The sequence below is a fragment of the Bubalus kerabau genome, chromosome 11, assembly GCF_029407905.1.
Source record: "Bubalus kerabau isolate K-KA32 ecotype Philippines breed swamp buffalo chromosome 11, PCC_UOA_SB_1v2, whole genome shotgun sequence".
In the NCBI taxonomy this organism is placed as follows: domain Eukaryota; kingdom Metazoa; phylum Chordata; class Mammalia; order Artiodactyla; family Bovidae; genus Bubalus; species Bubalus kerabau.
The window spans coordinates 97,292,333-97,317,328 of NC_073634.1; the positions used below are offsets into that span (position 1 = coordinate 97,292,333).

Sequence of the window (24,996 nt, forward strand, 5' to 3'; positions counted from 1 at the left end):
ATGAAATTAAAAGACGCTTACTCCTTGGAAGGAAAGTTATGACCAACCTAGATAGCATATTCAAAAGCAGAGACATTACTTTGCCAACAAAGGTCCATCTAGTCAAGGCTATGGTTTTTCCTGTGGTCATGTATGGGTGTGAGAGCTGGACTGTGAAGAAGGCTGAGCGCTTTTGAATTGATGAGCGCTGAGAATTGATGCTTTTGAACTGAGGTGTTGGGGAAGACTCTTGAGAGTCCCTTGGACTGCAAGGCGATCCAACCAGGCTATTCTGAAGGAGATCAGCCCTGGGATTTCTTTGGAGGGAATGATGCTGAAGCTGAAACTCCAGTACTTTGGCCACCTCATGCAAAGAGTTGACTCATTGGAAAAGACTCTGATGCTGGGAGGGATTGGGGGCAGGAGGAGAAGGGGACGACAGAGGATGAGATGGCTGGATAGCATCACTGACTCGATGGACGTGAGTCTGAGTGAACTCCGGGAGTTGGTGATGGACAGGGAGGCCTGGCATGCTGCGATTCATGGGGTCGCAAAGAGTCGGACACGACTGAGTGACTGAACTGAACTGAAAAATAATAATAATAATAATAGCTGACATTATTAACACTCTACTAAGGGCTTCCCATGGATTGCTTTATGAAATTCTCACCACCAAACCTGTTATCTTCAGCTTTTATTATCCTCAGAGAAAGATGAAATTGATGTTCAGTGAGTTTAGGTAACTCTCATATTATCACATAGCTGATGAGATGCAAAGCCAGGCTCACAGAGTCAGGCCATATGGGAGCAGAACTCTTGCATTTAACCACTGGACTATTTTGAGTCTCAAGGAAGAGAGGTGTGAAAAAGAAAATGAGGAAGAGAGCCAGGATTATTGTACAACACAGGGAATATAGCCAATATTTTATAACAACTAAAAATGAAGTATAACCTTTAAAAATTGTGAATCACTATATTGTACACCTGTAACTTATATAATATTGTACATTGACCATGTCGTTGCTGTTTAACAACTAAGTCATGTCAAACCCTTTTGTGACCTGATGGACTGTAGACTGCCAGGCTCCTCCATCCATGGGATTCTCCAGGAAAGAATACTGGAGTGGGTTGCCATTTCATTCTGCAGGGGATCTTCCCGACCCAGGGATTAAACCCACGTCTCCTGCATTGGCAAGCGGATCCTTTACCGCTGAGCCACCAGGGAAGCCCACATTGACTATGCTTCAATTAAAAAAAAATTTTTAAAGGAAAAGAAAAGAGCCAGGCTGGGGAACTGTGTGAGATAAAAGGGTCCATGAAAACTTCTCAGGGGTGAAACTTTAAAGAACAGCACTGTCCAATGTCTGTTTGAAGTTTTTATTGTCGCACTTGAAACCTTCCCTCTGACTTCCCGAAATCTCCCTCTGCCTGCCTTCCACACAAATACCTCTGCGGTGGGTTTCTGGTGGAAATAGCAGAAGGCGACAGCCACATTCCACATCTCAGTCAGGGCGCTGTGAAAACAAAACAGCAGACCTGGGTCAGAGGCCTGATCCAGACACTAAACGAATTTAGCAGAAGTCGCTGCTCTGATGCAGAAGGGAGGGAGAAAATGTAAACCAGAGTGCTCCAAAGCATAGGCGGTATCTTTGCATTCCCACAGGGTGTGGAATATGGCTTTGAATTGATATTTTTGAAATCATAAAGGATTGGGGGGGTGGTCCAGCTGATACATGGGTTACGTACAGAGGGGAAACTGAAGCTGAGAGATGCCCCAGTTCCCCATTCACCTCCCCATGCCCCAAGCCTTGGGCTGGCTGGGTTTTGAAGATCGACTCCAGTTTACACAAAGCATGGAGTGGGCCAATGACTTAGGTGAGAAAGGGACCAGGGAGGGACTTGGGTTCCTTGGGTCCAAGTGTCTGAGCCGGAGCATAAGCCCTCTTGCGGGAAGTGACACGGATGAACTTAGGGGGAGTGGGCTGGCTTCGCTACCTTCGGTGGGGAGGGTCCCAGGCCTGGCATGTGGCTCTGTCTGCAGATGGGCCTCAACTGGCTCGTGCTGTAAGCCGAGGAGACAAGGGGGCAGCGAGCCAGGCTGAACTTGGCCAGGGACTCCGGTGAGAGACTCAGACCTGCCTGGTAAACTCTGATGAGGGGAAAGACTGGAACGCTGGGCCCTGAGGGGGAGGGGGTATGGGGGGCTGACTCAGAGGCGGCCCTGAGAGGCAGCCAGAACCGGAGGAGGGGTGCAGGAAGCAGGGAGGTAAACTTGACCCGCCGCCCACCTGGACAGGCTCAAGGCCATTTGGTTTCCCAGAGCAGCTGAGAGATGCGTCTTGTCAGTTGCCAGAGGGGCCAGAGCCCGGCCAGGATCTGGCGGCTGCCCGGCTCTCAGGCGAGTTCCCGCAGCTTTTCCTCCCTCTCCTGAACGTTCCATTGGCTCCTCTGAGGCTCCCTTCCCATCCTCTCCCATCCTGCTTTCCCTCCGAGGCTGCAGCATCCCTTCTATCTGATGATGCCCAGATGTCCACCTCCCGAGAGTCCCCGACCTCGTACCCACCCCTGCCCCCGCATTGCCACAGACCCCTCAGCCTGAGAGGCCCTGATTCACACTCCCCTCTGCAGCCCTAGGCCTGGGGAGCAAGACTCCCTTCCGCAGTCCTTTCTCTCCTTACGTCCCCTGACCCCCAGGAGAGAGCTAGACCTTGAAGTCAGGTCCCCAGCTAGCCCTGTTTACCAGTGGGTGGGCGCTGGGGGAATCCGATCCCGCCCATGCCTGTGTCTCCTACGTTGAAGCTCTCCTCTTCCTGTGCCTGCGCTCTCCCTCTGCTGTCTTCCCACCCTGGCTGCAGAGGTGGTTGGCTAAGTGTGGCCTGAGCTCTCTGCTGCTAGCTGCTTCCTCTCTGGAAAGTCATCCACGTGACGCTGCGTCAAGCCTATCCCACCTGGCCCAGTGAAGGTGATGGGATCCTGAGATTTGGCCTCGGCCTTGGAGGAGAGGTCTCCTTGGTCCTTAAACCAACCTGGGTTGAGGGGCGGGCTCGCCATTGATCTGAGGGTGTTACTGGCACCAACCAATAACACGGTGACCTGCATTTCCTGAGACAGGCTAGTCCCAGACCGTGCAGAGAGGGGTGAGTGGAGAGACAGGTGTCCCGCTTTCTGGGTCCCTCTGCTTGATCCATTCAATAAAGCCTCATTCTGTCCTGATTTCTAACCATCTTTCCCCTTCAAATCAGACCCTTTTTTGTGTTCCCCTCATAGACGGTTTATTAAGGACTTTCAGGTCCCTGGGTTACAATTATGGCACAGCTTTATGCTTTCAATAACAGCGACCAGCTGGGCTCTGCAAACCCCTCCACCAGTGGGGAGTTATGCGCCTTTGATAGTATTTGGTCCAGTTTCAAACGTTCAGACAGCTTTTGATTATGAAAGCAATCTTTCTCTCGTTAAGGTCTGGTCATTTCAAAACTTCAGGCTCAAATTTGATCCCAAACTTTCTTCTTCCTCCACAAGGTAAGCTAAGCTGGGAGCTCTGGGGGCTGGAGGTGTGAGTGTGGGGTCTGTCAAACACAGTCACACAGTCACACACACGCACACCCTTCCTCCGTGTGATGGTAAGGTCTGTCACACATACACACAAACACACACTTCTTCTGTGTGAGTGTGGGTCTGTCTCTCTCTCTCTCTCTCTCTCACACACACACACACACACACATACACACACACACACATACACCCCCTTCCTCTGGGCTCACCCCCCAGGGTTGGGGTCAGGGGAGCAGAAGCAGGGAAATGGCCATCCCTCTAGCAGCACCTGGCCAGGCTGTGGATCCCCTCCTGTGAGTCATGGCTGTGGTGTCTGCAGGTCTGGAGGTAGTAAGTGGAAGCCCCCAGGCCCCTCTGACCAGGGACCCAATCCCAGGCCTCTCCCCCAGGCACAATTGGTCCCTCCCAGACAAAGCTACACCTTCCAGTGACCCCTCAGCCACATCCCTCCAGTGCCGAGACCCCAGCCCCAGGCTACAAAGGTTCCAGGGAGCCCATCACCTCCACCTCCTCCCAACCCCCCACATCCTGCACTTGGCTTGACCTCTCTACCTCCAGGTACCAGAATCCAAAGGACTCTATTCTGGCACTGTGCCATCACATCCCCCTGTGCTGGTCTTAGGGCAGGTGGCAGTCCATGGCTAAGTCCATACCATTCGGGTAAAGACATGTCAATCTCCCCTTCTTGCAGTCACCCCCAGACTTTACAGTCAGTACCTGTGGGCTCCCATTTCTCCACGCTGGGGAGAACCACCAGGCACCTGCTCTCCCGCCCTCTCCCTGCAGGTCTCTGAGTGGGGGACAGAGGCATCTTGCGATTGTTAGTTTCCTCAAAAGGCAAGTTTCTCCAGGCTCTGATGCTCTCAGTGGTAAACCCACCAAACCTGTTGGGCCTCTCTCCCACAGGGGCCCAGAGTCTCAGGGTGATCTCTGGACAAAGATTCCTATCAGGACCTCCCGCTGTGCTGTTCCACCTGCCCATGCTGGGCCGGGACCCCAGAGACCCCGGAGTCATCCTAACCACCTTTCTCTTCTCACTGCCCCTGTGACAAACCTCTCCTAGACCGTCAGATCCACCTCTCTGCTCCCTGTTCAGTGTTCAGTTGGGCCCATCTCTTCTCACCTGGACATGCCCCTCAATGCCTCCTCTGCCCCAGTTCCTTCCACCAATGGCAGTGACCTTCCTGAAACTCCTCAAATGTTAGTCTAGTTATATCCCTCCCTCTACCATCCTCTGCTGGTTCCCTAACACTAGGGAATATTCTAGCTCCTGCTCCCACATTCTAGGCCTCTCTCAACTTGAGCTCCAGCTTCCTCTCCAGCTGAGTCCACACCTGTTAGCCACTGCTGGCTTCATCTAGTACACAGCCTGACCACTGGTCGTGACCGGCCCTGGCTCTGTGTTGAGGGCTGTGAGGATGAATCAGTAGGAAGGAGAGTGCTGTGATCAATTAGTGATGCCTGCCATGGGCCCCGGCTAGCAGAGCTGCTGGGTGTTTGCCACCCTGTTCTACCCAGGGATCCAACCTGGGTCTCCGGCATCGAAGGCAGATTCTTTACTGTCTGAGCCACCAGGGAAGCCCCAGTTCCAAACTGTCCACCTTTTCCCACTTGGAGGCCACCCTGGACTCTCCATAGCACACTGCCTCTGTAAACTCTTCACTTGTCCCCACCCTTCCATGACTTCACACATGCCATCCCCCCTGCCAAGACTCCCCTCCACTTGTCCTCCATTGTCAAGTAGCCCATCACTTTTCCATCTTTCTAGACTTAACTGGGGCAACGTTGCATCTTTTTTGCCCAGGTTTACACTGTCAGTTCAGTCACTCAGTTCTGTCTGACTCTTTTCGACCCCATGAATCGCAGCACGCCAGGCCTCCCTGTCCATCACCAACTCCCGGAGTTCACTCAGACTCATGTCCATCAAGTCAGTGATGCCATCCAGCCATCTCATCCTCTGTCATCCCCTTCTCCTCCTGCCCCCAATCCCTCCCAGCATCAGGGTCCTTTCCAATGAGTCAACTCTTCGCATGAGGTGGCCAAAGTACTGGAGTTTCACCTTTAGCATCATTCCTTCCAAAGAAATCCCAGGGCTGATCTCCTTCAGAATGGACTGGTTGGATCTCCTTGCAGTCCAAGGGACTCTCAAGAGTCTTCTCCAACACCACAGTTCAAAAGCATCAATTCTTCTGCGCTCAGCCTTCTTCACAGTCCAACTCTCACATCCATACATGACCACAGGAAAAACCATAGCCTTGACTAGATGGACCTTTGTTGGCAAAGTAATGTCTCTGCTTTTGAATATGCTATCTAGGTTGTCATAACTTTCCTTCCAAGAAGTAAGCGTCTTTTAATTTCATGGCTGCAGTCACCATCTGCAGTGATTTTGGAGCCCAGGAAAATAAAGTTTGACACTGTTTCCACTGTTTCCCCATCTATTTCCCATGAAGTGATGGGACCGGATGCCATGATCTCCGTTTTCTGAATGTTGAGCTTTAAGCCAACTTTTTCACTCTCCTCTTTCACTTTCATGAAGAGGCTTTTTTAGTTCCTCTGCACTTTCTGCCATAAGCGTGGTGTCATCTGCATATCTGAGGTTATTGATATTTCTCCCAGCAATCTTGATTCCAGCTTGTGTTTCTTTCCATCCAGCATTTCTCATTATGTACTCTGCATAGAAGTTAAACAAGCAGGGTGATAATATACAGCCTTGACATACTCCTTTTCCTATTTGGAACCAGTCTGTTGTTCCATGTCAAGTTCTAACTGTTGCTTCCTGACCTGCATACAGATTTCTCAAGAGGCAGGTCAGGTGGTCTGGTATTCCCATCTCTTTCAGAATTTTCCACAGTTGATTGTGATCCACACAGTCAAAGGCTTTGGCATAGCAATAAAGCAGAAATAGATGTTTTTCTGGAACTCTCTTGCTTTTTCCATGATCCAGTGGATGTTGGCAATTTAATCTCTGGTTTCTCTGCCTTTTCTAAAACCAGCTTGAACAGGAAGTTCACGGTTCACGTATTGCTGAAGCCTGGCTTGGAGAATTTTGAGCATTACTTTATTAGCATGTGAGATGAGTAGCCCACCATAATTATTAGTAAGACCTCTTTACTCTCATATGAGTCCCAGTCTGCACTGTGAATTATGTACACTCACCCTGACTCTAGCACATATGATGCTAAAGGTGCCTCCTGTCATTTTTAGGGCTGTCTTGCCAGTACCCAGCCCAGTGTCTGGCACAGAGAAATATCTTAGACTGGAGTGGAATTTAACTGGCTGGAAGACAGAGAGAAAGCAGCTGGCAGGGTGAGAGGCGGAGAGAGCTGGTGTTGACTGGCACTGGAGTGGCCCCAATGCCCAGTGGACCAGTCAGTTACCTGCATTACAGGAAGCCGGCGCTTCCCATCGGCCCCTTAGCTCAGGACCCCGGGGGATGGGCCGAGATGCAGAAACCCGAGGTGGGAGACTATAAAAAAACTGACTGAGGGGGCCCAGATCCTGCTAGCCCACCAGTGTCATCTGAAAGTAAGACATCTAAAAATACAGCTGCAGACAAACAGGAAGTGGGTGCAGCCAGGAGGTGGCTAAGACACAGCTCTTGGTCTGCACTGCCTGCCGCCCTGAGGGTATCCTGGCGGGGGCACTGGCACCCCAGGATCTTCGCTCTGGTAGTGCCCCCTGCTTGGAAGGTTCCTCCTTCCCTGGAGTCTTCCCCTATGGAACTCCCCTTCTGGAAGCTCTCAGCTTCAAGGACACTTCAAGAAAGCTGTCTCTGATCTGTCACCCCTCCCCTCAATCTGGATAGATTAGTTCTGATCTCTCCTCCATGGCTCTGTCCTTAGATCATTAGTCTGCCTAACCCTGACCAAAGCCCCTCATACACCCTGGGTCAGAGGGCTTAAAGTCAGGCGCCTGGGCTCAGATTCCCCTGGCGGGACCTTGCGCTGCATGCTCTGCACCTCCTCTGTAAAATCTTTCCTTGCCTGTAAAATGGAGACAGTTTCAGCAGCCGCCTCTCTGGGTGGTTATGTCGGTAGTGTGCTTTGAAGCACGTCACATGTCTAGAACCTTCCGTGACACCTTGTAAATCACCTTATTATCAGCATTCAGTACTATTACTTGAATCCTAAAGGAAATCAACCGTGGAATATTCATCGGAAGGACTGATGCTGAAGCTCAGTTCAGTTCAGTTCAGTCACTCAGTCATGTCTGACTCTTTGCAACCCCATGGACTGCAGCACGCCAGGCTTCCCTGTCCATCACCAACTTCCAGAGCTTGCTAAAACTCACGTCCATAGAGTCAGTGATGCCATCCAACCATCTCATCTGTTGTCCCCTTCTCCTCCTCCGTTCAATCTTTCCCAGCATCAAGTTCTTTTCTAAGGAGTCAGTTCTTTGCATCAGGTGGCCAAAGTATTGGAGTATTGGAGCTTCAGCAACAGTCCTTTCAATGAATATTCAGGGCTTATTTCCTTTAGGATTAACTGGTTTGATGTTCTTGAAGTCCAGGGGACTCTCAAGAGTCTTCTCCAACACCACAGTTCAAAAGCATCAATTCTTCAGCACCCAGCTTTCTTCACAGTCCAATTCTCACATCCATACATGACTACTGGAAAAACCATAGCTTTGACTAGATGGACCTTTGTTGGCAAAGTAATGTCTCTGTTTTTTAATATGCTGTCTAGGTTGGTCACAGCTTTTCTTCCAAGGAGCAAGTGTCTTTTAATTTCATGGCTGCAGTCACCATCTGCAGTGATTTTGGAGCCCCCCAAAATAAAGTCTCTCACTGTTTCCATTGTTTCCCCGTCTATTTGCCATGAAGTGATGGGACCAGATGCCATGATCTTCGTTTTCTGAATGTTGAGTTTTAAGTCAACCTTTTCACTCTCCTCTTTCACTTTCATCAAGAGGCTCTTTAGTTTCTCTTCACTTTCTGCCATAAGGGTGGTGTCATCTGTATATTTGAAGTTATTGATATTTCTCTTGGCAATCTTGATTCCAGCTTATGCTTCATCCAGCCACCATTTTGCATGATGTACTCTGCACAGAAGTTAAATAAGCAGGGTGACAATATACAGCCTTGATGTACTCCTTTCCCATTTTGGAACCAGTCCATTGTCCCATGTCCAGTTCTAACTGTTGCTTCTTGACCTGCATACAGATTTCTCAAGAGGAAGGTCAGGTGGTCTGGTATTCCCAACTCTTGAAGAATTTTCCAAGTTTGTTGTGATTTCCATAGTTTGTTGTGATCCGCAGAGTCAAAGGCTTTGGTGTAGTCAATAAAACAGAAGTAGATGTTTTTTTGGAACTCTGTTGCTTTGCTTTTTTGATGATCCAAAGGATGTTGGTAATTTGATCTCTGGTTCCTCTGCCTTTTTAAATCCAGCTTGAACATCTGGAAGTTCTTGCTACTATTGGAGCCTCACTTGGAGAATTTTGAGCATTACTTTGCTAGTGTGTGAGACGAGTTCAATTGTGTGGTAGTTAGAACATCCTTTGGCATTGCCTTTCTTTGGGCTGGAAATGAAAACTGACCTTTCCCAGTCCTATGGCCACTGCTGAGTTTTCCAAATTTGAAGGCATATTGAGTGCAGCACTTTCACAGCATCATCTTTCAGGATTTGAAATAGCTCAACTGGAATTTCATCACGTCCACTAGCTTTGTTCATAGTCCCACTTGACTTTGCATTCCAGGATGTCTGGCTGTAGGTGAGTGATCACTCCATTGTGGTTATCTGGGTCATTAAGATCTTTTTTGTACAGTTCTTCTGTGTATTTTTGCCACCTCTTCTTAGTATCTTCTGCTTCTGTTAGGTCCATACCATTTCTGTCCTTTATTGTGCCCATCTTTGCATGAAATGTTCCCTTGGTATCTCTAATTTTCTTGAAGAGATCTCTAGTCTTTCCCATTCTATTATTTCCTCTATTTCTTTGCATTGATCCCTGAGAAGGTTTTCTTGTCTCTCCCCGCTATTCTTTGGAACTCTGCATTCAGATGGGTGTATCCTTCTTTTTTTCCTTTGCCTTAAGCTTCTCTATTTTCTCAGCTATCTGTAAGGCTTCCTCAGACAACCGTTTTGCATTTCTTTTCCTTGGGTATGGTCTTGATCACTGCCTCCTGTACAATGTCATGAACCTCTGTCCATAGTTCTTCAGGCACTATGTCTATCAGATCTCATCTCCTGAATCTATTTGTCACTTCCACTATGTAATTGTAAGGGATTTGATTTAGGTCATACCTGAATGGTCTAGTGGTTTTCCCCACTTTATTCAATTTAAGTCTGAATTTTGCAATAAGGGGCTCATGATCTGAGCCACAGTCAGCTCCTGGTCTTGTTTTTGCTGACTATATAGAGCTTCTCCATATTCAACTGCAAAGTATATAATCAATCTGATTTTGGTATTGACCATCAGGTGATGTCCATGTGTAGAGTCGTCTCTTGTGTTGTTGGAAGAGGGTGTTTGCTATGACCAGTGCATTCTCTTGGCAAAACTCTGTTAGCCTTTGCCCTGCTTCATTTCATACTCCAAGACCAAACTTGCCTGTCACTCCTGTGAAGAGTCAACTCATTAGAAAAGACCCTGATGCTGGGAAAGCTTGAGGGCAAAAGGAGAAGGGGGTGGCAGAGGATGAGATGGTTAGATAGCATCACTGATTCAGTGGATATGAATTTGAGCAAACTCCCAGAGATAGTGAAGGACAGGGAAGCCTGGAGTGCTGCAGTCCATGGGGTTGCAAAGAGTTGGACACAACTGAGCAACTGAACAACAACATCTATTACTGGAGGGCAGGGCTGAACTGATACTCTTGCCTCACCCTGGAGCCCCAGTAAAGTCCTTGACTTGTTTATCAAGTGAACACATTTTCTTTTAATGTACCACTTGGTTCCAAGAAAAAGACTTAAGGCCACACGACAACACGTGCTATTGAAAAGTTTTGCAAATGTTAGAGCAAGCTTAAAATGTTAGTTATTTTTCCTAGGCAGCCCTGGTCTCTCTGCATGGATAACCATCCCTCCCCACCACGGGCTGGTGTGAACCAGCAGGACCCACTACACTGGGGCTCCCTCCCTCCCAGAGTGCCTGCCTCTGGTCACAAGAAAAGTCTGTGTCCCAGGGCACTGAATTGAAATGTGCCTCGCATCACTTCCTGCCACCGGTCCAGGTTCTGCCCTTCAGGCCTTGGCCTGAGAAAACCTGCAGGAGATTTGAGCACCGGGAACCTGGCAAATCCTGGATGTAAGTGTAGGGTGTGGGGTGGGGGGGTGGAGCGAGGGCCTGGGGAGGTGCCCTGGGCTGGCCGGCCATCCCTCTTCAGGCCTCTGAGGGCAAGTTGGGCATGTGAGAACGATGGAGCTGTGTTTTAGTTAAACCGTTGCTCTTGCAGGAGTCCCAGGGAGCCTGAATAATTGACAGTGTGGTCAGCAGCTGACCGCTACTTCCAAGCGTGGTGGAAATTGACTGGGTCAACATTTACTGCCCCAGCCCCAGGAGGCCCCAGGGTCAGAGGTGAGAAACACTGCCGCGTCCTGCCGTCCTAACCAAGCAGTGGGACCCGAGTCAGTCAGGCCCGTCTCTGAGCTCAGCTCCATCCCTCAGCCAGTCTGCTTCTTCTCTTCTGTGGGGCCAGGAATCTGCTCCTCATGGCAGGTAGATGGGGAAAGTGTCCACAATCAGAACACGGATACAAACGATGGGCAGGAGGGGTAGGGTGAAGAGTCCTATTTGGGTCTGAGGGGTTTGCCGCAGTCTGGAGGAGAAGGGGGTTCTGGAGCTGATGGAGCTGGAACTGCGGGAGGCTGCACCATGAAGTGGTCCGCAAAGCTACAGGAGCTGATGAGGGCGTCCAGGGCGAGGGCGGCGCAAGAGGCCTGGAAGGCCACTGATAATTAAGGAATGGGGGTGGGCCTGGGAGAGGACACCCCAGGGGGACAGCGAAGGAGCTGCCAAGGAGCAGCAGTGGGGCAAGGTCAGAGTGTGGAAAGCTGCTCAGAGGTTAGGGAGGATCAGGACTGAAAGGGACTGTCTTCCGGATCTGGGGGGCTTATCAGGGCCCCCTGTGAGGGCAGTTGTAAGAGTGTTGCTGGGTGGGTGGGAGGAGAACCAGGGCCATGAGTGGAGCTGAAGGGTGCCCAGGCACTCACTCACATGGGTGATACCCAGATGCACAGGGCCATGAGGGGAGCCAAAGGGCAGCCAGACACTCACTTACATGGGTGATACCCAGTTGCAGCTCTGGGATCATCAGGAACACAGGATTTAGACCAGATCAGCCCCTATATGTACAAGTCCTAAGTTTGTATCTGATATTAATTCTTTCTCAGCCTAGTCCCTGTTGTCTTCACTAACCTCTTCCCCCCACAATCGTCATCCAGTGAACTCCTATTCACCCTTCAAATCCCACTTCGAATATCTCCTCCCACCCTAGGCAGTTCCTGATGTCTGCCCACGTAGAGTTAACCCCTCTCCCCTCTGTACCTTGGACTTTCTTTCTTCTTTTGCATGTGCGTGGTTGTTCATTCATTCATTGACAGGTGTTGACTGCACACCTACTATGCACCAGGCACTGTGAGGACCCTGGAGGTTCAGTGGGAACAAGACAAATGGTAACAAACTCTGTTTCCAACCAGCTTAGGCCAAAAAAAGTGGGAAGCTCAAGCAGACAATGGATAACCAGACTGCTACTGGGCAGGGCCGCAGCTGGGCCAGGGGTCAGGATGCTGCCAGCTCCCTCCGCACCGCCCCACCCCGTTTTACGCCTTTCCTCTTTCTGTCTCTCCAGCTTCCTTTCCTACTCAAATTTCCTTCCCCCACTTTGTGGAAAACAAAACTACTCTTAACTCATGAGTCCCCACCAGGGAGGCTGTAACAGTTTCCCCCAGTTCTAGTTTTAAAAAGACAACTGCGGAGAAGGAACTGGTTGGCCAGGTTTGGGTCAGGAGTCTTGCTTCCTTAATCAATGAGCTGATACTAGAGAGTGAATCATGTGACAATGACCTCCCTCTAGGGACTGCCTGGCTCTACAGAGTGGAGAGAGGAGCTCACCCCTGGAAGAACTAAGGACCTTCTTCCAGTAAGAACCATGCAGGGAGGATGGGATGGTCCTCCAACCAGATCCTAAGGCGAAGGAGACCTATGTTGTTGACGAAGGAATACTGGTACCAGCAGTCTGGGGGCTACAGTTCAGAGGGTCCTCACCTTCTTGGTGTCCTGGACCCCTCTGGCATCAAGGGAAGAGTGTGGGCCTCTTCTCAGGATAATGGTTTTAGAAGCACAAATGAAAATACATGGGATTACAAAGAATACCAATTATGCTGATTCTTAGGAACTTAACTGTTGAAGGAGTGTGAAAAGACATTGGAAATTTGCTCTGAAATCTCCTGGAGGGGAGAGATGGGAATCCCGGCCTTTGCCTTGAGGGTGGAGGCTGTTAGACCTGCCTGGGGCCTGGAATGGCCCTGAAGGAAGCTGGCAAGCAAGGAGCTCCTTGGAGGGAGGGGGTCAGTGACCAGGTACAGCAAGCAGGGTTCTTGGCAGCCCCGTCAGTGGAGACTGACTCTGGTTAATGTAAAGGAGGCGTTTGGGAAAGTGTCAGGTGCGGCATACGATTGATGGGGGACTGGAGAAACAGGTTTGACGGGAACCCAGAGAGTGCCCGCCCAGCCAGGATGCCACGCTGGAGTGTGCCGCTTGCCAGCTGGTCGCCACGGCTTCGGCTGGCACCTGGAGATGGTGCCATTCTGCGGCAGTGGCCTTTAAAGGTCCACCTGACGCTGGGCCTCTGTGCCACTCCAGCAATTCCCAGACCCGGGAGGGTGTGTCCAGACTTTAGGGCTTCCTTGGTGGCTCAGCGGTAAAGAATCTGCCTGCAGTTCAGGAGACCCGGGTTCAATCCCTGGGTTGGGAAGATCCCCTGGAGAAGGGAATGGCAACTCATTCTAGTACTCTGGCCTGGAGAATCCCATGGACAGAGGACTCTGGCAGGCTACAGTCCATAGTGTCGCACAGAGTCGGACACAACTGAAGCAAGTAAGCAGCAGCAGCAGTCCGTATTCTGGCCACAGAATACATGTCCTGGTCAGCTTCTGCGGTGGCGGGAGTCTGCTCACCATCTGGGAATCCCTCAAATGGATACTGGCTAACCAAAGCGACAAACTTCTGCTACGCCCAGTTCTGAGGAGTGTGTGTGTGTGTGCACACACACACATATGAGAACTGAGGCCCTGGGTCATCTTCTCAGTGCTGTTCTGTTGAGAGCCCGGGCCTGGGGTGGTGTGAGGTGACATGTAGCCCTTGGGAGAGAGGCTCTCGCCTCCCTGGAAAAGGAGACATTGCTGGCCTGATCCAGAGAACAGGGCCTTTCAGGAAATGAACCCCTTTTCCCCATTTCTTCTCTGCGACCCTTTAGAGACAAGGGTTGCTGCTGACTCCTTCTGGAATGAGTTAGCCAGGGCCGTGGGAGTCTCAGACTGATCATGGGCGGAGGTGGTCTCTCAAGAGACCAGGCATCCAGTGATCAATGGACAGGGCTCAAAAAGATGAGATCTTGGGGCTAACCCAAGTCCAGGGGGTACGACTCTGAGTTCCCAATGCAGGGGTCCTGGGATTGATCCCTGGTCAGAGGATTGAAGATCCTGCATGCCCCAACTGAGACCCAGTGCAGCCAAAGAAATAAGAAAAAAGATGAACTCTTACTGAGAACCTCAAACTGGGGGCATGGGTGACCTGCACCTCCGTTTCAGTACTCTCTGCCCACACAGCTTTCAGCCTAGACCAGGCCAGCTGTTCACCCATCTGTCTCTTCTTCCTCCGAGGCACACAGCCGGGCTACGCTTCCCAACCTTCCTTGCAGTTAAGTATTGAAGGTGACCTTGGATCAACTGATGCAACACGGACAGAGGTGGCCTGATCCACTTCTAGGCCTATGTTGTTGTTTAGCCGCGAGGTTGTATCCAACCCTTCTGTGACCTCATAGACTGTAGCCCGCCAGGCTCCTCTTTCCATGGGATTTCCCAGGCAAGAATACTGGAGTGGGTTGTTTCCTTCTCCAGGGGATCTTCCTGACTTACGGATCAAACCCACATCTCCTGCACTGTCAGGCAGATTCTTTATCACTGAGCCACCTGGGAAGCCCAGAAGTTTTTATAAAAATCCATAAAACCGTGCAAGCCTCCAAATGCTTCTTCCAGTCAGCTAAAAGCAGATGATTCTGAGGCTCTCGAGGAGGGTGTAGCCACAAGGAGGGAGCCTGGGTCCCTGAATCACCACGTGGAAGGCCCATCCACCCATCACCCACCACCACATCTGCCCCATGAGCTGGAAAGACAGCTCCTCTGTGCCATGGACACCGGGGCACGGCTCTGCAGCAGTGGGGCTTCACTGACACACTCAGAAGACGACCGCTGAGCCAAGCTGCTCCCCGATCATGGATGAAGCACTGGCCTGTCCTGGGCCTCAGATTCCTTGACTACCAACAAAGACCTACTGTATAGCCCAGGGAACTCTACCCAATAAATATTCTGTAATAACCTATATGGGAAACGAATCTGAAAAAGAATGAATATATATATATATGTATAACTGAGTCACTAATGCTGTATACCTGAGACAAACACAACACTGTAATCAACTCTACGCCAATTAGCAAAGAAGTCACACTCACACAAACATCCCTTGACTAGATGAGAGCCCGGGCCAGGTACTCTCTAGGGAGGGACCTTTCCTTCTGGGGCAAGGCAGAATTTTAGCTGCACAGTTGCACGCACGCACGCGCACGCACACACACACACACACACACCCCTGCACTATAAGGAGGCCCAGGAATGATTTCGTGACAGTATTTTTCTCAAGACCTAAATGAGGACAGCAACCTGGAACCTTGTTTCTAACAGACATAAATGTAACAAAACACACGCTGTAGACCAGTAAAATGCGAGGGCCAATTCCAGTGATAAAATGCGCTGTTTATCTGTATTTTTATACCTTCCAGGGTCATAAAAAGAACTACACTCTCGTCAGATGGTGTCCACGCACAGACAGCACTGCAGGGAGAGAGGAAGTGGCAGCTTTTGTTCTTATAACCTTGTGATCCTCTGGGACTAAACAGCCATCCCTGTTGGCTGTTTTCTGACTCCTCCAGGGCTGGGGGAGGGCGCGGGGTGGGGGGGTACAGCAGAAAGGGAACAACAGCAGATGCTGTGGAGGATGGTTTCTCCCCTGGCTCCTGCTTCTCCCCTTTCTTATGGGGAGAACGGTACCAGTGAGGCTGCGGTCTTGCGCCGGTACTTTGTCACAAAGGTCCTTGATGCTAACGACGGCTCACACTTGTCTACCAGGCACTGCTTATGTGCACATTGTGCAAACTCATTTAAACCTCCTGATATAATTCGGCAGGGGGCATTGTCCAGATAGGAACACTGAGGCACAGAGAGGTGGAGCACTTGTCCAGGGTCACACAGCCAGCCAGTAAACAAGTTGATGTCTCACCTAGCCAGTTCTGGCTCCATGGCCGCCTCTCTAGGTTGGGAGAAAGAGGCTGATCCTTATTACAAAAGCCACCAGAAGCAGAGAAAAGAAGGAAAGTGAACAGAAACTCGCTGCTGGGTGGTGGGCCCCACGGGACATCTGGCAATGTCTGGAGACATTCTTGGTTGTCACAAGTGGGAGGATGGATTACTTTCGTCTATCCGTCAAGAGGATAGAGGTCATGGCTGCTAAACATCCTACAAGGCCCTGGACTGCTCCCACCTCCAACAAAGAACTATCCAGCCCCCAAATGTCAGTAGCAGCTAGGTTGAGAAAACCTGCTCTGAGGTCAGGCAGGCCTGTGACCTCTGCCATCTCCTAGCTGTGTGGCCTGGGGCAACGGGCTCACCCACTCTGAGCTTCACTGTCTTTAGGAGAACCCTGGGTAGGGTATTAATGAGGCAAAGCCTGATGCATAGGAAGTGCTCAATAGATGCCAACTCTTGTCTCCACCTTAGCCTTCCCTGCCCTTCCCCATCCTCACCGGCCCCAGGCCCTGTCACGTTTCTTGACAGAGAACCAGAACTGGCCCTCCCCAGTGAGCCTGGGAGACTTAAGGAGTTTATATTCCCCTGCTCACTCCTGGATGTGCCGCCGTCTTCAGTGCCTCTAATTACTTATTTAAAGGCTATCGATTCCTTGGCTGCTGCTCGGAGGCCTCACGGAATTGCCTGTCTCGCAAAGAGCAGAAGCGCCTCGGCCTCATGGTTGCAGCCCCAACCTGACATAACCAGGCAGGGGGTTATTTGCGCCAGGGATGCTCATGAAATATTCATGTGCTGATTTAAATACCGAGGATGTCGGAGCTGGAAGGAGCCAGAGAGATTGTATCAGCAAAGCGCACCCTCGTCCAGTAGGGGATGTGGTTGGGTTTGGTGGGGAGGGAGGCCAGCACGTGAGGATTCAAGACAGATACCCAAGCCTCGGGCTCACTGTGTGACCTTGGGCAGGTCACTTGCCCATCCTGGGCCTTTGATTCCTCCACTGTCATGAGAAAAAGGGGTGGTGAAGCTTAAATGAGGTGGATATATAAGAATAAATGTAGCACATAGTTGGCCTGAAAGATTTAACTGTGTTTAAAAGTCAGCAGGCTTTATAACTGGTTCACTTTGCTGTGCTAGAGAAGCTAACACAACAGTGTAAAGCAATTACACTCCAACAAAAATTAATAAAAAAGAAGTAAAAAAATAAAAAGTCAGCGAGCCTGTCTGAGCCTTAATTTCCTCCTCCAGAAATTTCCTGGGGCTTCCCAGGTGTCACTCGTGGTAATAAACCCGCTTGCCAATGCAGGAGATGTAAGAGACATGGATTGAACCTCTGGGTCAGAAAGATCCCCTGGAGAAGGGCATGGCAACCCACTCTAGTATTCTTGCCTGGAGAATCCCATGGACGGAGGAGCCTGGTGGACTATAATCCAAAGTGTTGCAAAGAGTCAGAGATGACTGAAGCAACTTAGCACACACAGAGAAATTTCCTAGGGTTGTTAAAGCTAAATGAGGTGACAGATGTGATTACCTTATACTAGGCAGAGACAAAAGGTTGGCTGATAAATGTCAAGTGCATTTAACTAACATGTATCAGTGCCCAGGTGCTGTGTTAAGTCCCAGGTACTGTGCTAAGGGCTTAACAGACACTAGCTCTCAGAATCTCCCAGCAACTACGGTGGAAGGTATTGTTGTCTGAGTTCCACTGTCCTGCTGATAAACTGACCGCTGGGGGTGGGGGCAGCGGAGTCCTGATTTGTAATGTTTGCCAATTTCCCTGATGTAAACAGTCCCACCAGTGTGACGGGCCAGTGTGATGTCACTGAACAGATCCGCGATGAGATGTACGTACCACTGGATCCCTGATTAGAGATGAGGAAACTGAGGCTCAGAGAGGTTGAGAGATTTGGCCAGGGTCACACACCATGATGGGTCAGAACCAGGACAAGGCCACGCGTCCTTTCTCACAGTCCAGTGCTCCTCTCAATTAATAAAAAATAAGTAAAAAGTAAAAATACTTAGGGCAGTGTGGGGGCCACCTTGTCCTCCCCTCCCATCCCAAAGCTAGTTCAGGAAGCCAAGAGAACCACCGTTCGTGGAGCAGTGGCTCCAAACTGGGCCCTGTGCCGGGTGATTAGAGATGACACCTTCTTACTGATTGATCCCAACAGCATGTGAGGAATTCTGATTGCCAATTAACGGCGGAGGCAAACAAGCCTAGAGGGTGCAGTGACTTGCCCAAGGCCACAGAGCGGGAATGAAGGAGAACTGGGAATTCGAACCCAGGCCTCCAATGACTCTGAAGCCCACGTAACTTCCTCTGCCCTTGCCCTGGACCCCAGCCCCCAGACTGCCTGATTCATGGAGGGATCCTTGTGGAAACCCCACTGGCACTCAGACCCATTTGCTCTCCCAATTCACCCTCTTTCTCTGTCTCAATGATGTCTATTTGAATCAACTAGAATTTAAAAGAAATCAGTCATTAGGCCCCAGGTCAGATCATGTCTCAGTGGAAGAGGAGCAAGGACCAAGTGGCCCTGGTGTTAAAAGCTTTCCAGGGGATTCTGAAGTGCAGCGGGTCCTGGGAATCACAGTCCTGTTATTTTGTTATCCCTGGTGCCCCTGGGAAGAGGCAGTGGCGAATGGGGACATGTCAGACCCTAAAGGAGGACCCCAAGTGCCAATTGGGGTCCAAGGAGGACCCCAATGGCCCTCAAGGATACCAAGGATGTGTTGGTGGGGGATTGTTTCCGCATCTTAAATGGACACACGCCAGCTTCAGCGTCTTCCTGAATCAGTTCCCTTGTCATAGAACTGACCTCCGCGGACTGTGGGCACTGGACAAGCACACAGGGCAGCTTTTTTCCTCCCCCTGACTCAGCAGCCCACCACTCATTTATTCATTCACTCAGTACATGTTTACAGGGCCAAACACGGGACTGAGTGCTGGGGCACAACAGTGACCAAAGAGTGCATATGGACCAGTGTGTGCAACCGGACGAGAAAACCTGCATTCACAATTGCTGGGGATTTTCTGGCTTTGCTCAGAAAAATGAATCGTACTACAGAGGGGAATGGCAATCCACTCCAGTGCTCTTGCCTGGAGAATCCCATGGACAGAGGAGCTTGGCGGGCTACCGTTCGTGTGATCGCAGAGCTGGACACGACTGAGTGACTAACACTACAAGAGGAGGCAGGAGGGCCATGCTGATGTCTTGCTTCTGAAGAGGAAGGAGAGGAAGAGAAGAAGGTGGGGCAGGAGGGAGAGAGGCTGGGTTGGGCTAAGGGGCAGGGCGATCAGCGCTGGGCAGCTGAGGAAGCGGGGTTCCCACAAGTCTGGGCCTCAGGGCTAGGTCAGCGGGCATCTCCTGGGTCACCCCCAGGGAAATCGTTAAAGGGTGTCAGGTCCATTGCCTTTGCGATAGAAAAAAGGAAAGAGACAAGGCAGGATCACAAAGAAGACAGGGCTGCCTCCTGCCGAACTCCTCCCGTTTGGCTGAGTCAGCGATGCCGAGAGGCCTCCCTGGCCTCAGAACAGAATTGCAGGAATCTGCAGATATGCTAGGGTTTCTCTGAACAGGGATGGGGGAAATGAACTGCTGTTTTTCTCCTCTGGTTCTAGCTGCTGTCTTTACCCACTCTCACCCTGCATCTTGCCCATGTCTCTGAAAGGCCACTTGTCTCAGACTTCACAGCACTCGACAGTCTAGAAAGCCCTTGCAAAGAGCTCTATGGCCCCTAAAGTGGTTTATGACACTGAAGTGCTTTTCGGATTATAAAAAGCTAATCCACAACTGCCTCCTTAATGCGGCAACATTTACAAAATGCTCTGCAAGTCACAACGTGTTTTATAGTTTGCGCCGTCCTCTGCAGTCCAAAAATGCTTGCCTCTCCAGAGGGAACTTTCTAGTTTGCAAACCCTGGTCACACCCCTCACCGCATCTGAACTGCAGAATTAGCTCCATGGTGAAGGCTAATAATACCTATTCCTTGTACAGCACTTAGAGTGTGCCCGGCAGCTGTGTGAGAGGTTTGTGTGTGTTAATAGGCTTCGTGGGCACAACAACCTGGCGAAGCTGGTATTTCTATCATCCAAGTTTACAAATGAGGATGCTGAGGGCGGTGAGGTAAAGTGCTTTGACCAAGGTCACAGCACAGCAGAGCTTGCATTTGAGGCACTGAAGTTTGATGGGATGAAGGCAGCTTTTGTATCCATTTTTTCAGACGAGGAAAACAAAGGCCCAGCTCTGCCTTGCTCACTGTGTCTCAGCACATCTTTTGGCTTCCCTTTTCCTTTTCTGCCGAATCAAGGGATAAGCCTGCCTTCGTCTGGTCTCTTCCCAGCTCTGAACACATGTGGGACACAGCAGTGAACTGGAGAAGGGCCAGGCCTGAGAACCCATGTTGGCCCTGCTCCCTGTGTGGCCACTGTGTGGCAGGAGCCCTGCCTCGGTCTCTCCCTCTGGGGTTCTGCTCTGCTCTGAACAGAACCCAGAGACCTCCTGCCTCACAGATAGGAGGAGGGAGGGCAAAGTGAGGGGTGTGAAGCACAGGGAACTTCTCTGGGGGCCTGACTCCAGGAAGGGAGCTGCAGAGAAGAGAGTAGGCTCCCCTGGAGAAACTTTACTGAGAGCCTGGGGGGAAAAAATCACATAGTCCAATCCCAACCCACTGTACAGATGGGAAAACTAAGGCCCAACAGGTGAGAGACTCATCTGTGGTCATGCAGTGCACAGGATGCAGAGGTGGGACTAGAATTTATTTCTACACTCTTCCATGGCCCAAGAGGGCAACTGGCTTTTGATCTAACAAGGCCTCAGACATTTGTTCATTCATTCATTCAGCTACTTAGTCAGCTAGTCATTTGACAAACGTTCTCCATCTCCATTACATGCCAGACCCTGGAAACAACAGTGGTGGGTACAGTCATGGCCCCGATTCTCATGGAGTTCACAGTCTAGAGCCGAGCTGTCCAACACAGTAGCCACATGTGTTCTATTATGCACTTGAAATGCAGCCTGTCCAAACTGTAAGTGTAAAAGACACACTGGTTTTTGAAGATCTAGTAGGGAAAAAAAGTTCTAAAAAAAACTCAGTTGTTATATTGATTACGTATAGAAATATTTGGAATATGTTGGGTGAAATGGGCTTCCTGGTGGCTCAGATGGTAAAGAATCTGCCTGCAATGCAGGAGACCCAGGTTCAATCCCTGGTTTGGGAAGATCTTCTAAAGGAGGGAGGGGCAGCTCACTCCAGTATCCTTGCCTAGAATATCCCACGGACAGAGAAGCCTGGTGGGCTACGGTCCCTGGGGTTGCAAGGAGTCAGACACAACGGAGAAACTAACACACACTGGGTGAAATAAAACATTAAGATTAACTTTAGCTGCTTCTCTTATTTTTTTAAGTAGCTACTAGAAAATTAAAATTAAAAATTACTCAAGTGGCTTGTATTATGTTCCTCTTGTGCAACACTGGTCTATAGGGAAAGTCTGAAAAGGAACAAATAACCCCATTGGCAGCCTTACCTTTACGCTGACATCAGCCAGAGGTGCAGATAGGCTCGGACACCTCATGGAAAGCTGATCCAAGACACGACGAATGTCCAAGAGCTGGAGCCAACTTATCTCGTTCTTCTCGGCTCTTCTCCTCCTGAAGGCCCCAGAAATCCCTTTTGTCTTTCTTCTTCCTTCGTTTTCTTTCCTTCTCCTCCTCCCAGAATCCAAGGCCAGCTCGCCTTCAATCCCATTTCAGGCCACCACCTGCAGGCTCTCCAGCAGCTGCAAGGCCGGCAGAGAGGCGCACGTGCGGCAGGCCCTGACTGCCCCCCTCCCAGCCCTCACAGCTGCGGCCCATCACCAGTAGTGACTCACCTGATCACAAGTGAGATTTGGGCTGCGCAGGGAGAGCACAGGAGGATCTGACCATGGGGGAGGCCAGGAGGAGGCAGCATTTGAGCTGAGGCCCGGCTGCAGGCAGATGTGACTTCAGGGGACAGGAGGTGACAAGACCGGCTGTGCTGGGCTCTCAAGGGGTCCTGAGAGCAGGCCAGCGTTGCCTGGCTGGGACTCAGAAATCCAGGGCCGTGATGGTAGGTGGGCTCTGGGGGTGGGCAGAGGCTACATCACAGGGCCGTGACAGCCTTGAATTAGGTCTTTATCTGGAGGGCACTGGGGAGCCCTGGAAGGTGTGTGAGCCGAGTTGTTCCTGGAAGCCTGATGCTTTCCCTGCCCCGGGGCAAGGATCTCAGGAGGCAGAGCCTGAAGCTGGCTCTCTTCTTTGGAAAGCTGGCCCTGCTGGAATGCTAGCTCTACTGCTTCCCAAGGTCCCCTGCTGTGTGACCTTGACCAGACTGACTTCTCTGTGCTTTGGCTCCCAGGGCAGCCGGGATGACAGTGGTGATTCTCTGGGAGCGTTTTTGCAAAGATCCAGAGATGTGCTGCCTGCGAGGCACTTGGCACAGAGTAGGTCCACACATGGCTGTCCCCTTTCGCGTTCCCAAGTTGCCACATCCGTGCCCCCGCGCCTCAGGCAGCAGGAAGCAGGATGGGGGAACGTCTCCGAGCCCGCCAGAGTATTTATAGCTGTGTTCTGTCAGCTCGTTGTTGTTTTTCGGTTGCATATATATTTTTACATTCTCCTCCGTCACACATGGCTTCTCAGTGGCTGAGAAACAGTGCGGGTGGGTGGATGCAGAGGGTGGAGATGGAGGAGGTGGAGCCAGATGGCCCGGACAGCACCTGGGCACCTGAGGACCAGCCGGGGTCAGTGCTCTCCAGCTCAGCAACCATCACTGGTTGCTCCTCCTGTGGCGGGAGGAGCCCCCAGGCCTCAGGGCATTTCTCTCCCTTTGCCCTCTCTGCTCCACCCCGCAAGCGGCCTGCTTCCTTGGACAAGCACAAAGCAGGAGAAAGCACGCTGGACTCGGCCCTGCCACTCACCAGCTGCGCCACCGGGAGCAAGTGCCTGTCCCTCTCTGAGACAAATTTCCTGTCCTGTGAAACCGCAGCAGTGATTCCACCCTCTGGAGCTGCTTTGAGGACTAAAGGCAAACCTGAATCGCAGTAGCTGTTATCGACTGGATGCGCTTGTCTTGTGCCCCCAGGCCTTTGCTTGGGCTGTTCCCCCGACCCCTGTCCCCGTCCCAGGCCAGGAATTCTCTCCTCCTCCCAACCTGCACCTCCACTTGGAGAAGTCCTTCAGGGTCCACCTCTTCCAGTCCTCCTCCAGGCACCCCGCAGAGCATCCCGTTCTCTCTTGGAGAAACTCTGAGAGTTCTTTGCCCCAGTATTCTTTCTCCTCTGAAGATAGTTTACACACTCCTTGCTTATAAAAACAGCCTGCACCCACCCAGTGCAAAGCTTTCTCATGGTTCCATCCTGTCTTTGCACCATCCCCCGGGGATTGGGCACCGCGTCACCATGCTGCCGATAAGGAAGTGGGTTCAGGAAGGAAAGTGAGTCATCCAAGATCTCCTCCAATCAGGACTTCCAACTCAGGGCCTCACAGTCATTGCCATGAGCAGTCATGGGCATCTGTTCCTGCCCTGTGGCGGGCAGGTGCCCTTGGAATAAAGGTTGGTCCAAACAGCCCCTTTTGTACGGGACTTGGGGCTCTTCTTCCAGTCTAGGAGCCCATCAGGGCCAACTTTCCGACCTCTGAGCTTCTTCCCCCCCAACCAGGGACCCCCGCTGCCAGGCCTCACCTCCAGCTCTGAAGTGGGGTGGGGTGGTGGTGGGGAAGGAGAGCACCATTGCTGGGCAGCAGCCTGGAAAGGATTCAGACCTTTCTGAGAGAGGGGAAGGGGCCTTTTCCTGGGAGCCAGAGGTGGAACAGTGGCAATGGCCTCCACCTCTCCACTCTGCAAGACCAACTTCTCAGCTTTGCTGCTGTTTCTCTCCTTCAAAACCTCCTCACTTGGGACTTCCCTGGCCATCCAGTGGCTAAGACTCGGAGCTCCCAATGCAGGGGGCCTGACCATCCCTGGTCAGGGAACTATTATTAATAGATCTCACATGCTGCAAAAAAACCCAAAAATAAACTTCACAAACTTACCTTTTCTCTCCTGCATTCACCCATCCTAACTCAATCATTTATTCATCAATTACTTAGTTAATTTATGCACTTGCTTACTGCCTGGTGAATCACGGCTTCCCTGCTTACCAGCTGTGTCTCAGTTTCCCCATCTGTGAAATGGGGGTAATAATAATACCCACCTCAAAGGATTGTGCTGACATAGCAGCCGGTGTCTAGCGGGCACTTTACAAGTATCTGCTCTTAGGATGATTTTTCATTGACAGCATTTTCTAAGCACCAATTCTGTGCCTCGTGTCACATGGTGACCAAGGTAAAGAAGCTCTCAGTTTAGAGGGAGAGGTAGACAAGACTAAGGGGGATGCCCACGTGGCCTTGCCTCTCCTGTGTCTGGATTTCCTGCTTTAGTTCCCTGGCACATCAGGGGAGCGGGAAGAGCACAGGCCGACCCTCTATTTGCTAACTCTGTGCTCTTGGGTGGCGGATTGAACCCCTTCTGACCTAATTTTTTTTTAATTAATTAATTTTTATTTTTTGGCTGTGCCATGAGGCATGTGGTATCTTAGTTCCCCCACATTAGAAGCACTGAGTCTTAACCACTGAGTCGCCAGGGAATTCCCCGTGACCTCAGTTTTTCTATCTGTCAAGAGACCCAGCAGTAAGAATCTGGGGAGGAGGAAACGAGCTCATGTGCGACCCTCCTGGGGCTCACAGTAGTCCGCTTCCAACAACGGCAGCAAGTACTGTTTCTGGTGTCTGGTGTGACTCGAGGCTCCCCAGGGTGCTGTGGAATCCCTGGGGGCTGAGACCCAGTTTCTTCCCCTTTCCTCCTCTTGCTCCCCCACCCTGGGTCCACCTACTGTCTCTCACCTCCACTCGGATGTTCATGCACTTCCTCCCTCCTGAAATATCCTCTCTCCTGT

The 24,996-nt window shown here is 51.0% G+C and overlaps 2 long non-coding RNA genes across 3 annotated transcripts; one reads left to right on the forward strand and one right to left on the reverse strand.

Annotated features, from left to right (window-relative positions):
• Positions 1–1,021: 1,021 nt before the first annotated feature.
• Positions 1,022–21,777, reverse strand: LOC129623532 (uncharacterized). Of its 2 annotated transcripts, none has more exons than XR_008700582.1 (3): positions 21,568–21,777; positions 12,010–12,108; positions 1,022–1,493 (listed from the first exon to the last, which is right to left on the reverse strand). It is a non-coding gene; the product is annotated as an uncharacterized LOC129623532 (long non-coding RNA). The 2 variants fall into 2 exon arrangements; XR_008700581.1 differs by lacking the exon at positions 1,022–1,493 and adding an exon at positions 9,137–10,083.
• Positions 21,778–21,962: 185 nt separating this feature from the next.
• LOC129623531 (uncharacterized) lies at positions 21,963–24,994 on the forward strand. Its single transcript, XR_008700580.1, has 2 exons — positions 21,963–22,130; positions 22,916–24,994. It is a non-coding gene; the product is annotated as an uncharacterized LOC129623531 (long non-coding RNA).
• Positions 24,995–24,996: the final 2 nt, after the last annotated feature.